General features: G+C 33.7%; 1 protein-coding gene across 2 annotated transcripts in view; it reads left to right on the top strand.

Moving 5' to 3' along the window:
- Nucleotides 1-3,224: 3,224 nt before the first annotated feature.
- LOC136038566 (zinc finger protein 813-like) overlaps nucleotides 3,225-10,260 on the top strand; it is a 30,336-nt gene continuing 23,300 nt past the window's right edge. For both annotated transcript variants that reach the window (XM_065721740.1, XM_065721739.1), the window contains exon 1: nucleotides 3,225-3,352. The gene's annotated coding sequence lies outside the window, so the exon portion shown is untranslated. The remainder of the gene's footprint in view (nucleotides 3,353-10,260) is intronic.

Here is a 10,260-nt window from a genome sequence, read left to right as displayed (position 1 = left end):
GCTGTATAAAGGCTATCATTTAACCATATTCCGTTTTTTTCAACAAGAATGAATGGGACAAAGTGATTAATTCATTCAAATTAAATAACTCAGCAAATCTTAATTGCCCTGTTTTGCCAACTGTGTGGTCTGACCACTATTCAGTTATATTTTCCAAATTGAATTATGCAGTGCACGCATTCTACTCAAAGTTGCTTGATTTGGTTCTCCCGTTTTCCTTGACTCAGGCACAAGTTCTTCCCGTTTCTGTTGGTGCTTTAATTGCATCTGTTAAGAAATTGAAATCAAGCTCCGTTGATGTTGACGGAATTAGTGCTTATCATCTTAAAGTAAATTAACAGTCTTTGTTTTTCCATTTACTGTTGCTTTTCTAAATTTGTATTTGTTGTTCTCTTGCTCCTGATAGCTTTTTGTGCGGAACTGTTGTTTCCGTTTTTAAGCGAGGTAAGAGTCCATTGGACTGTCCTTCTTACTGGCCGATCCCGGTTACTTGTGATCTTAGCAAAATCTTTGAATATATTTTTCTTCCTTTAATCATTTTGAATGCAAATTTTGGGAAGAACGAGCTTGGTTTTTGGTCTGGCATCGATTGCCAGCATGCTAACCATGCTTTGGCTTGCTTAGGATTAAGGATTTTAGCGACATTCGGGTGGCCTATTTCCGTTTTCGTAAATATCTTCTCGATCTTCCTCTTTGGTATAGGAATAGAAAAATAATAAATAAGTTTCAACTCCCGAATATTACTGAAAAGCTGAAAGGCTGACACAAAAAGATTTTGGAAGCAGCGTATCAGCGTTTGTCGCTTCATCATGGTTTAATTCGTTGGTTTCATTAGTTTTATTTATTTAATGTTATTGTTGTTTAATTGTCTTTGGTGATTTATTTTTTTTTGTGTGTGTGTAATGTTACTGTTGATTTTTGTTTGTGTTTTTTCCACTATTTATCTTTTGATGTAAATGAGTTATAAATAAATGTATAAAAGGGTAATGAAACTGAAACACCTGGGCCCAGAACTCAGAACAGTCTTGGACGGATTGATGATAGACTTATCTATCAACAAGTGAAATGAAATCATTTTAACACAATCCTATAAAAGAGCTCATGGCAGATTTGCCTCTCATTCTGATTACCTGTATTAGCTTTTTCTCTAATTAGCCATGGCTCGATGCCAGTAACTTGATTTTAATTTAAATTTTGATTTTAATTTTGTTAGTGCAACTGTCTGTTTTGTGTACTCTCCATACAACTCTATATCTTAATTCTGCCTTATGATGGTTGTATGAAAGGATGGATATGAAATAGGCTCATCTATCAACAAGTGATATGACATCATTTTGAAACTATCCTTAAAAAGGCTTATGCCACATTTAATTCTCACTCACATTATCTGTCTTGGCTTTATCTCCAATTACAGCAACTTGATTTTAACTTTATTTTAGTTCCTCACCACAACATTCATTCCAGTCCACTTCAAGGAGTCATCTCCACTGATTATCAGTATCATTTAATTCAGCAAGTGGAACAGCCCTAAGAGGTATCTCTGCAAGTTTTGGTCTGAAATAAAAATACTATTGGAGAGAGAATTCTCAGTATTATAAGAGAGTCATAGCGCGTTTACAGGGACGAGTATTCCCGTCGCGGACAAAGGAATTCCGGTCCACTTGAAAGGATTCCGTTCGTGAATCCGGGTAGAAAAAAAGTCTAGCGACCAGCAAGGATTCCTTTCACCGAGACCGTTTTTGACCAATTCTGCTTGATGTGTAGGCAAGAAAAACGAGAATATTTAGAGTTTTGTTGATTTTGGCCGACAAACAAATAACATGTCAGTAAAGAATCATCCCAAAATTACTCATTTAATCTGTTTGGTGCAGGACAAGCCTGGTATTTATGACACTGCTCACCAAGACTACAAGAAAACAAAGCTAAAAGACTTGCTTTGGGCTGAGATTTCAGAACAGCTGAATGAACCAGGTTAGGAAATTGGAACTTTTGGGGATGGTCTACAGGCTAAAGTATGCCCTATAGTTCTATTGGTAAAATTCTAGTTAATTGACTTCTTCCTATCTCAGAAATGGTTTAGATTAAGAAAATGAAACTTTCAGGGATGAATCTACAGACTAAAGTATGTCTTGGGAAGGTATTTTGAAGCAACTACATCCACTCCTTCTCCCTCTAGAGGGCCCTGACCTTTAAAAATGTGTGTGTTATAAAAGTGAAACCTTGCAAAATAGATCTTCTGCTTAATTGAAGTACAACAAAATTGTTTTCAGCTTCATAACTTTGCTCAATTCCATTTTATAAGGTTTTAAAGATATGCAAATACACTTCCTAAATTTTGAAAAAAAAAAAAAACATTGATACGGCTCCAAATTCTACTCAAATAACAGGAATTGCATTTTCAGAACTAAAGGCAGCGAAAAAGGAACTAGTAACTGAAAATTATGGTAAAATGATGTTTTGTGGGAAAAGAATCTTTTCCCACTTTTCCCTCTGTGTGTAAACATAAATCCTGTTTCCGAGACAGGATTCCCGTCAAGTTTTCCTCTCCGTGTAAACTCAATGGCAAGAGATAAACGTTTTAATACCGACCTCGAAGCAGTTTTAGGAAAGCATTGACAGCGAAGTCTTATTTCCTCCTTCGCCCCAATTGAAAGATCTGCTTGGCTCAGCTGAAAAAAAAATGCCCAAATTCCACTTGGTCAAGATGGAGATAGTAAATACAATTGTTAACGTTGACGCTTAGGAATATTACAGATGAGCGATTTACCATTATCTTAGCTTGATAGCTAAGCATTAGGTAAAGGATTTGTGGCTTATATCACATAGAAATCTAGCAACACTATAATAATTACTCTTACTGTTGGAGAAAGAATTCTCAGCTTTATAAGAGAGTCGATGGCAAGAGGCAAACATTTTAATACTGATCTCGCCCCAATTTTGGGAAAATCTTATTGAATAGAAATTCTGTTATTTACCGGAGTTCTGCCAAATTGGTCTCCACAGGGAAAAAGAGATCTCTCAAATATCTTGGAAAGAAGATATCTGATACATTGTTCTCTTTATTGTAATTTTCTTTTCCGATCGTCTGCGTGTTGTGCGTAGCGTAAACTTTTTGCGTCTTGCACGTAGCGCAACACGCAATAGAATAGACAATAGATGGTACAATTTTGGCATCAATAGTACAATTTTAGGGCATTTTGCGGTACTTTTTCTACGAATTCGTCGGCAACAATGGATGAACGTATTTTTCAAAAGCTGCGGCTGTTTTTTTGTTTCATGTTTGGCAATGACCAAATACATTGATAAGCTTGCTTAATTGAGAGTTTGAACTAATAGTCTTTTCCTTTAACAGGTAGGCCTAATTTAGTCATTATGATTTTATAGTTTTGTAGAGGTTAGGCTTTAAAAATAGCTTTGATTAATCTTTGCATAAGGATTGACCTAACCTAGAAGAAAACATGAATTAGGCCTATTAAAGAGCAATTTGTCTTCATTAAATTAGCTATTCAAATATAATCTTTCCTTTATTTTTTCCTCCTTCCCTCCCTAATTTGGCAAAATAGGTAAAGGTCTGGGAATAGCTTCTCTTTAGTAGATGACATAGGCCTACCAGAACAAAAAGAGAGACATTTTTATTTTCACTTTTCTCTCTTTGCATTTTGGACAATTAACCCTCTGCTCCCTTCACCTCTTATGGTCTCATATTGCCTTAGGCTAGCCTATTAAATGAAAGTTAGTAATGATTGACTTAAGCTGATTAAAAAATAAATAAAAATAAAAAAAGAAAAGGGAATGCAATTCCTGATAGGTGCTGTAAATTTTAAAGTAAGCATATCATCCAATTTTTTCAAGGTTTATATTAACAGACTATTCAGGTAGGCCTAGCTAAGAATTAAATATATGACCACAATCAGAATTGCATCCTGAATCCAAATTTAGCATGCATTTGGATAAAGTTCTAGTTAATTGACTTCTTGCTATCTCGGAAAGCATTTAGGTTAGGAAAATGAAACTTTCACAGATAGGTCTACATGCTAAAGTATGTCCAAGGAAGGTATTTTAAAGTACCCACCTCCAATCCCTCTCTGTCTAGAGGGCCATGAAATTTGCCTACATGACAGGTCTATACCAATTGAAATTTTGACAAAACAACATTTTACCTGAATTTTCAGTTACTAGTTGCTTTTTCTCTGCCATTAGCTCTGAAAATGCAATTCCTATTATTTGAGTAGAATTTTGAGCCATATCAATGTTTTTATTTTTCAAAATTTAGGAAATGTATTTGCATATTTTAAGACCTTATAAAACTGAATTGAGCAAAGTTATGGAGCTGAAACAATTTAGTTATACTTCAATTTAGCAGAAGATCTATTTTGCAAGGTTTCACTTTTCTAACACATATATTTTTAAAGGTCATCAAAGGTCAGGCCCTCTAGAGGGAGAAGGAGTAGTGGAAGTTGCTTCAAAATATCTTTCCAGGACATACTTTAGTCTGTAGATTCATCCCTGAAAGCTTCATTTTCCTAACCTAAACCCTTTTTAAGATAGCAAGAAGTCAATTAACTAAAATTTTACCTGCATTTGATTTAGGAGGAATTTGCAAAGAGAATAGAATTGGTCCATGGCACTCAAATAACTGCTGCCAATGGCTGGCATTTTTGGACTTGGGAAAATAGCTGATACCTGTGTTAAACATATTGTTCCAGAATTTTATATAGCCTAGAATCAAAATAAGACTACAATAATGCAATTAAAGTATGCAGTTTAGTCCCCAGACTAATTTGAAATTTATTAATAAATAAATATATCAAAATCAAATGGCTGGGTTTTGTTCACCCACTAGCCTAATAAATTTCATTGTTTTTGAAAACAATTGGAAGTCTGAGATTCATTTGTGTCTTCCCTGCAAAGTAGCATACTCTTCAAATGAAAGCTAGATTTGCCAACCTGAATAATCATTATTGCTCTGGAAATAAAATTTAAAATAAAAATTTCTTAAATATATACCAGCATATTAAACCTTTAAAAAATCAATATAATGCAAGATGAGTAGCCTCATCATACTCATAAGTAATCTCATATATCAAATTACTGATTCAATTTGAAATTATTATTCCACTTTGAAAAGCATTCTAATCATGCAAAAAAATCTTATAAAATTTCAAACAGTTGTTCTTGCATAACATTTTAAAATTTCTTTGTTACTGTGCATTTAATTTAGTTTCTGAGAGAATTCCTACAATTGTTCTGTGTTTATAGTCTTAAAAATAAAAAGAAAGGTTTGATAACTGTTATACTAATTATATCTTTGAAATGTGAGGTTTTAACCCAAATTAATTTGATCCTTGAATTTATTTTGTTATGTACAGCTGTTAATGAAATCAGTGCAAAAAGCCATGACAATTCAACCAGCATTGCCTATTGATCTTCATTTTTGGCTAAACAAGCTACTCAAACAATTAGACTGATTTATACATGGGTGAACTCCAACCCTCCCCCTCTCTGGGGAGGTGGATCTTCATTCCTATTCTTCTTAACTGAATGTCTCAAGTGACCTCTTCTATCTGTTATACCATATAAAAATAAGAGAATTATGTTACTATAGTATTCACTTACAATCAAAATACTAATAATGGAAGCATTCTGTAACTGCATTGCCCTATTCTTTGTGCTATATCTTACTTTATTTTGGCACTAACAAAGAACAGTTCATTATATAAAAAAAGAGGCAGACATATAACCACTAGATATCAAATAAGCTTAAAAAATTATTATTACTATTCTTGAACAAGCTGCAAATGAAATTTTTCTAGTTACTATGGGAATTTTTTAGTTAGTTTAGCTACAAAAATTTGTCCTTCATCCTCCTGTAGAACATCTCAATGTTGAATTGATTAGGTGACATAATTAGTGGGTGTGATGGAGTGTGGTGTCCCACTGGTACTTCCATTCCATGTTACTCCACTCCAAATCAACTGCATTTTTTGAAAGAATTAATGGATTCACTAGTGACAGTCATTGGAAAGACTGTTCCAAGTTGAGACAGCACATACTGAGCAAAAGTTTGTCCTCTCTCTGACTGTGGAGTGATGGATAGATTTATTCAAATCTATCCATTTGAATAAAACTAATTTAAACAGACCACAGTTTTTCATGGAAATAAAAAGTGAAGTGAAAACACAAAGATAACCAAAATTTTAGCTTTTTAGATTATGCTATGTATTTCTGCAAAACTGGCTCAAATATACTGACTCATAATATTTCCCTTCATTAAATGAATTCTGTAAAACTTATTTTGTAGAAATTCCGTATGTAGGAATTGATTCCTACATCACAGCTGAACTAGACTTTATTAGGGACATCCTTTTTGGAAATGGGTATCCTCTTTTATTTATTAATAATACAATTTACCATAGACTGAAAAGACACTCCCATAAAATCAATGATAATTTACCATGTGAGAATCCCAATTAGCCCCAAAACATAATTTACCTCCTATATATCCCAAAAATCACTAGGAATCTTAAAAAAGTATATACACAAAATAATCTGTAAGTTGTATTTACCAATAATTTGAAAATCATAAATCTCCTAAATTCTGGTAGAGACAAAACTCCAGTTGCTCACCAAAGAGGTTTCTATTGAATACTGCATGGCTATGGCCAATTCTACATAGGGAGAACCCACCAGAATTTAAAGAAACGCCTACAACAGCATAAGGATGATATCACCAAAGCTCTGAATTCTAATATTACTTCTGTTTCCTTTGATTATGCTTTAAGTAGCCATATTTTTGAAAATCCTAGCCACAAAATACTTTTTGAAGAATCAGCCATTATTAGCAATGACCCAGGCATAAAGCAAGTAGTTTGAGAAGCAATTGAAATCAGACTTAAGACTAATAATAATATTTCCTTAAATAGGGACTTGGGAGAATATTCACTAAATGCTCTATACACAAATTTAAATAAAAGTGACCTCACGAAATTTTATAAAAAACCAATAGATATTAACACAGAACTTGTCACTAATAGACCTACAAGATCAGCAGCTAAAAAACAAGGCTGGCATTAAAAACGTGTTTTTAAATCATTCTCTTTCATATCAATGGATTGCCCCATTTCATCACAATTTATTTATCAGTCCTGTTTGAACTTTGCTGAGGTAAGGATGCTGGGTCTGTTTTGAAAAACTTTTCATTTTAGTTTTGCTGATTTTATCCTGTTGTAAATTGTTTCTTGTTCTATATTTTTGTATTGCTGAGGACAGCCCTTGGACATAAGGCTGAGATTTTTATTCTAAGTTGTTTTCCACTTTCTTGAGAAATTCGCTGTTGTTCTTCTTGTTTCTGGTGTTTGAAAAAATTAATATTCTATAATAAATTTCTGGTAGGCAGTTCAGGTCATAAAAGCTAATTTTCAACTTATTTCAAATTCAACTTCAAATCAAATAATAGAATTAATTAATTTATAGACTCTTAATTTAGAGAGATATATACACTATAAATGCAGATTGTAAAAACTATATGAAGATGTATTGTTAAGTCTTATTATCAGCCATTTCCAGCTAATTAGTTTTTGTAAAAACCGTTTTTATTATGAAACAAATTTCACTTGAAAATTTGAAAACGTTTGTAAATATAAGACCCCAAAAATGATTTGACAAATACCTACACACTGCAGTAAGATAAACAACAGTTTTATCTTACAATTCTACAATGCATCTTCAACTTCTAAAACACAGCTTAAATTAAACAGACATAGTAAACATTCAACAATAAAGCTCACTAAACAAATCTTAAAAATTATAAGTAATAAAAATGCCAATCAATTGGGGTTTTCATTATTATTACTATTATTATTATTATTAAAAAAAAAACACATCACAACAATAATAATAAAGATCCTAGAAGCAAACTTGTTAAGGACCAAAACAACAACAAAAAATTGAAAATGAAGAAGAGAAAAAAAAAGAAAAAAGAAAACATGGGTAATTAAAGCAAATTGAATAAACATTTAGAGAAATATAATATCAAGATTTTAGTACATTGTTATGTAGCATCCGAAAACTTGTGGATAGCTCAGCACTGGAGGGTATTAAATTCCATTGAAGTATAGATTTATAAATTGGGGATCACTGGGTGGAACTAGAGATACACTTGGGGACAATGAAGGAACGGTTGGATGAACGGAGACAGTGGTCTTCAGAATTGTTACTATTAAAATAAGATAATAAGTGGGGAGGAAGATTTTTATGGTAAGCGGAGTATGCAAGGGATAGATTAAATTTTTTGATGATTTGTTCAAAAGGGATAATACCAAAATCGGAGTACAAGTCCTTGGTGGGATATAGGCATGGCAACCAAAAAACTGCTTTGACGGCACAGTTTTGAGCAGATTTTAATTTATTGGTAACTGAAGGATAAGTATTGCCCCATACAGATCCGCAGTATGAGATATATGGGTAAATAAAAGAATAATAAAGGGTGACAAGGATATTGGGAGGGAGAAAATAATTCACACAATTAATCATACTTACCTGTCACAAAATTATGGCTCTGATATAGGACACATGTGTTACAAATGACAGGCAGGAGTCTATGTGGACACACAAGAAACTTGGCAACTTTGACCTATGAGAGGAGATTGGTAAAATATTTTAGGCCAAGTTCTGGCTGAGCTTAATTTTTTTGTAAGGGGTTCAAAATAATACCACCTGACTTTTCTTGCTGTTAATAGTCATGCAGTTAACGAGACACCACTCCTGTACTCTATTCAGAAGGGTTTGAGTAGAGGTGATGATGGAGGGTAAACTAGGACCAGTGATGAAAAAGTTGCTATTGTCAGCAAAAAGTACTGGGTGCACTTATGGACCCAGATCCGTAACAAAATCATTAATATAAAGGAGAAAAAGTATTGGACCAAGAACAGAGCCCTGTGGGACGCCCCTCTGGACAGGTAGGGGATGTGAAGTCACCCTGCCTAGACTCACACTCTGTACTCTACCAGAGAGATAAGAGCCAAACCATGAGAAAGGAACTCTGCAAATCCCTAGGCTATTCAGTTTACTTAATAAAACACTGTGATCAACCATGTCAAAGGCCTTTGAAAAATCCAGAAATAAGCCCAATACAGTATTTTTAAGGTCAAGTTGGGAATGTATAAACTGTGTGGCATCTATAAGTGCATGATCAGTTGAAAATTTGGCACAGAAGCCATATTGATGAAGCCATATGTACAAATCAACGAATCTGATGAATGATTCCCAAATACAAAGGGAATAAGACGTCGGAATATAATTCTCTCGAGCACTTTAGATATAACTGGGAGAAGTGAGATTGGATGATAATTGCTTATCTCAGACGGATTGCCTTTTTTATGAATTGGGATAACAATTGCTGGTTTAAATATTTCTGGGAAGACTCCATTGGTCATAGACAGGTTTGCTATGTGCACAATGGGTTCACAAATATAAAAAGATACAGTCCTAAGAATCTTATTACTTATCCCAAAGAAGTTAGGTGTACTACTATTGGAGAGAGATTCGTTAACTTGAAGCACCTCTTTGCAATCAGTTGGAGAGAAAAACATGGATCTGAGATTCTTGCTAGGGTGTACTGACTATGAGAAGGAACAGGAGTTAGCATTCAGAATATTAGTGAAATGATTATTAAAAGCATTTGGTACTGAAATTGGGTCAATTTATCTGCCATTGATGTCCCTAAGGTTTATTGGTACAGATCTTGAATTCCTTTTTTTTTAAGAATTTCATTTATTGTAGTCCAAATTTTTTGCAAGTTCCCTTTACAGTGAGAGATTTTTGAATAGTAATAATTTTTCTTTGCTTCCCGGATGAGTTTGGTATATACGTTTTTGTATTTTTTATAATTAGTCAGGTCAATAACGCTACTGCTTTTGCAAGCTAGCTTATATACGTCATTTTTTCGGTATGAAGAGATTATCAGGCTATTGGACATCCAGGGGCGTATATGGGTAGTTTTTCAGTTTGATTTATGAACTGGAAAGGTTGAACTGAAAAGATCACTCAATCCCTGTGTATAATTACTTGGGGCTGAATTAACATCCTGACAATCCAAAATCTTGGGACCAGTCAAAAGGATTTCAAACAATCCATGAACCGGTTCATATTCATAGTATTATATATTCTATTAGACGTAGGGGTATTAGTTCTATGGTGTTTAGTAGCTGATAGGGAGGGTAAGGAAAGATAGATTGTAAAGTGATCTGACAGGTCAGATAA

Source organism: Artemia franciscana, chromosome 18 (assembly GCF_032884065.1).
Source record: "Artemia franciscana chromosome 18, ASM3288406v1, whole genome shotgun sequence".
NCBI classification, from domain to species: Eukaryota; Metazoa; Arthropoda; class Branchiopoda; order Anostraca; family Artemiidae; genus Artemia; species Artemia franciscana.
This window is presented reverse-complemented; position numbering and strand designations above follow the sequence as displayed.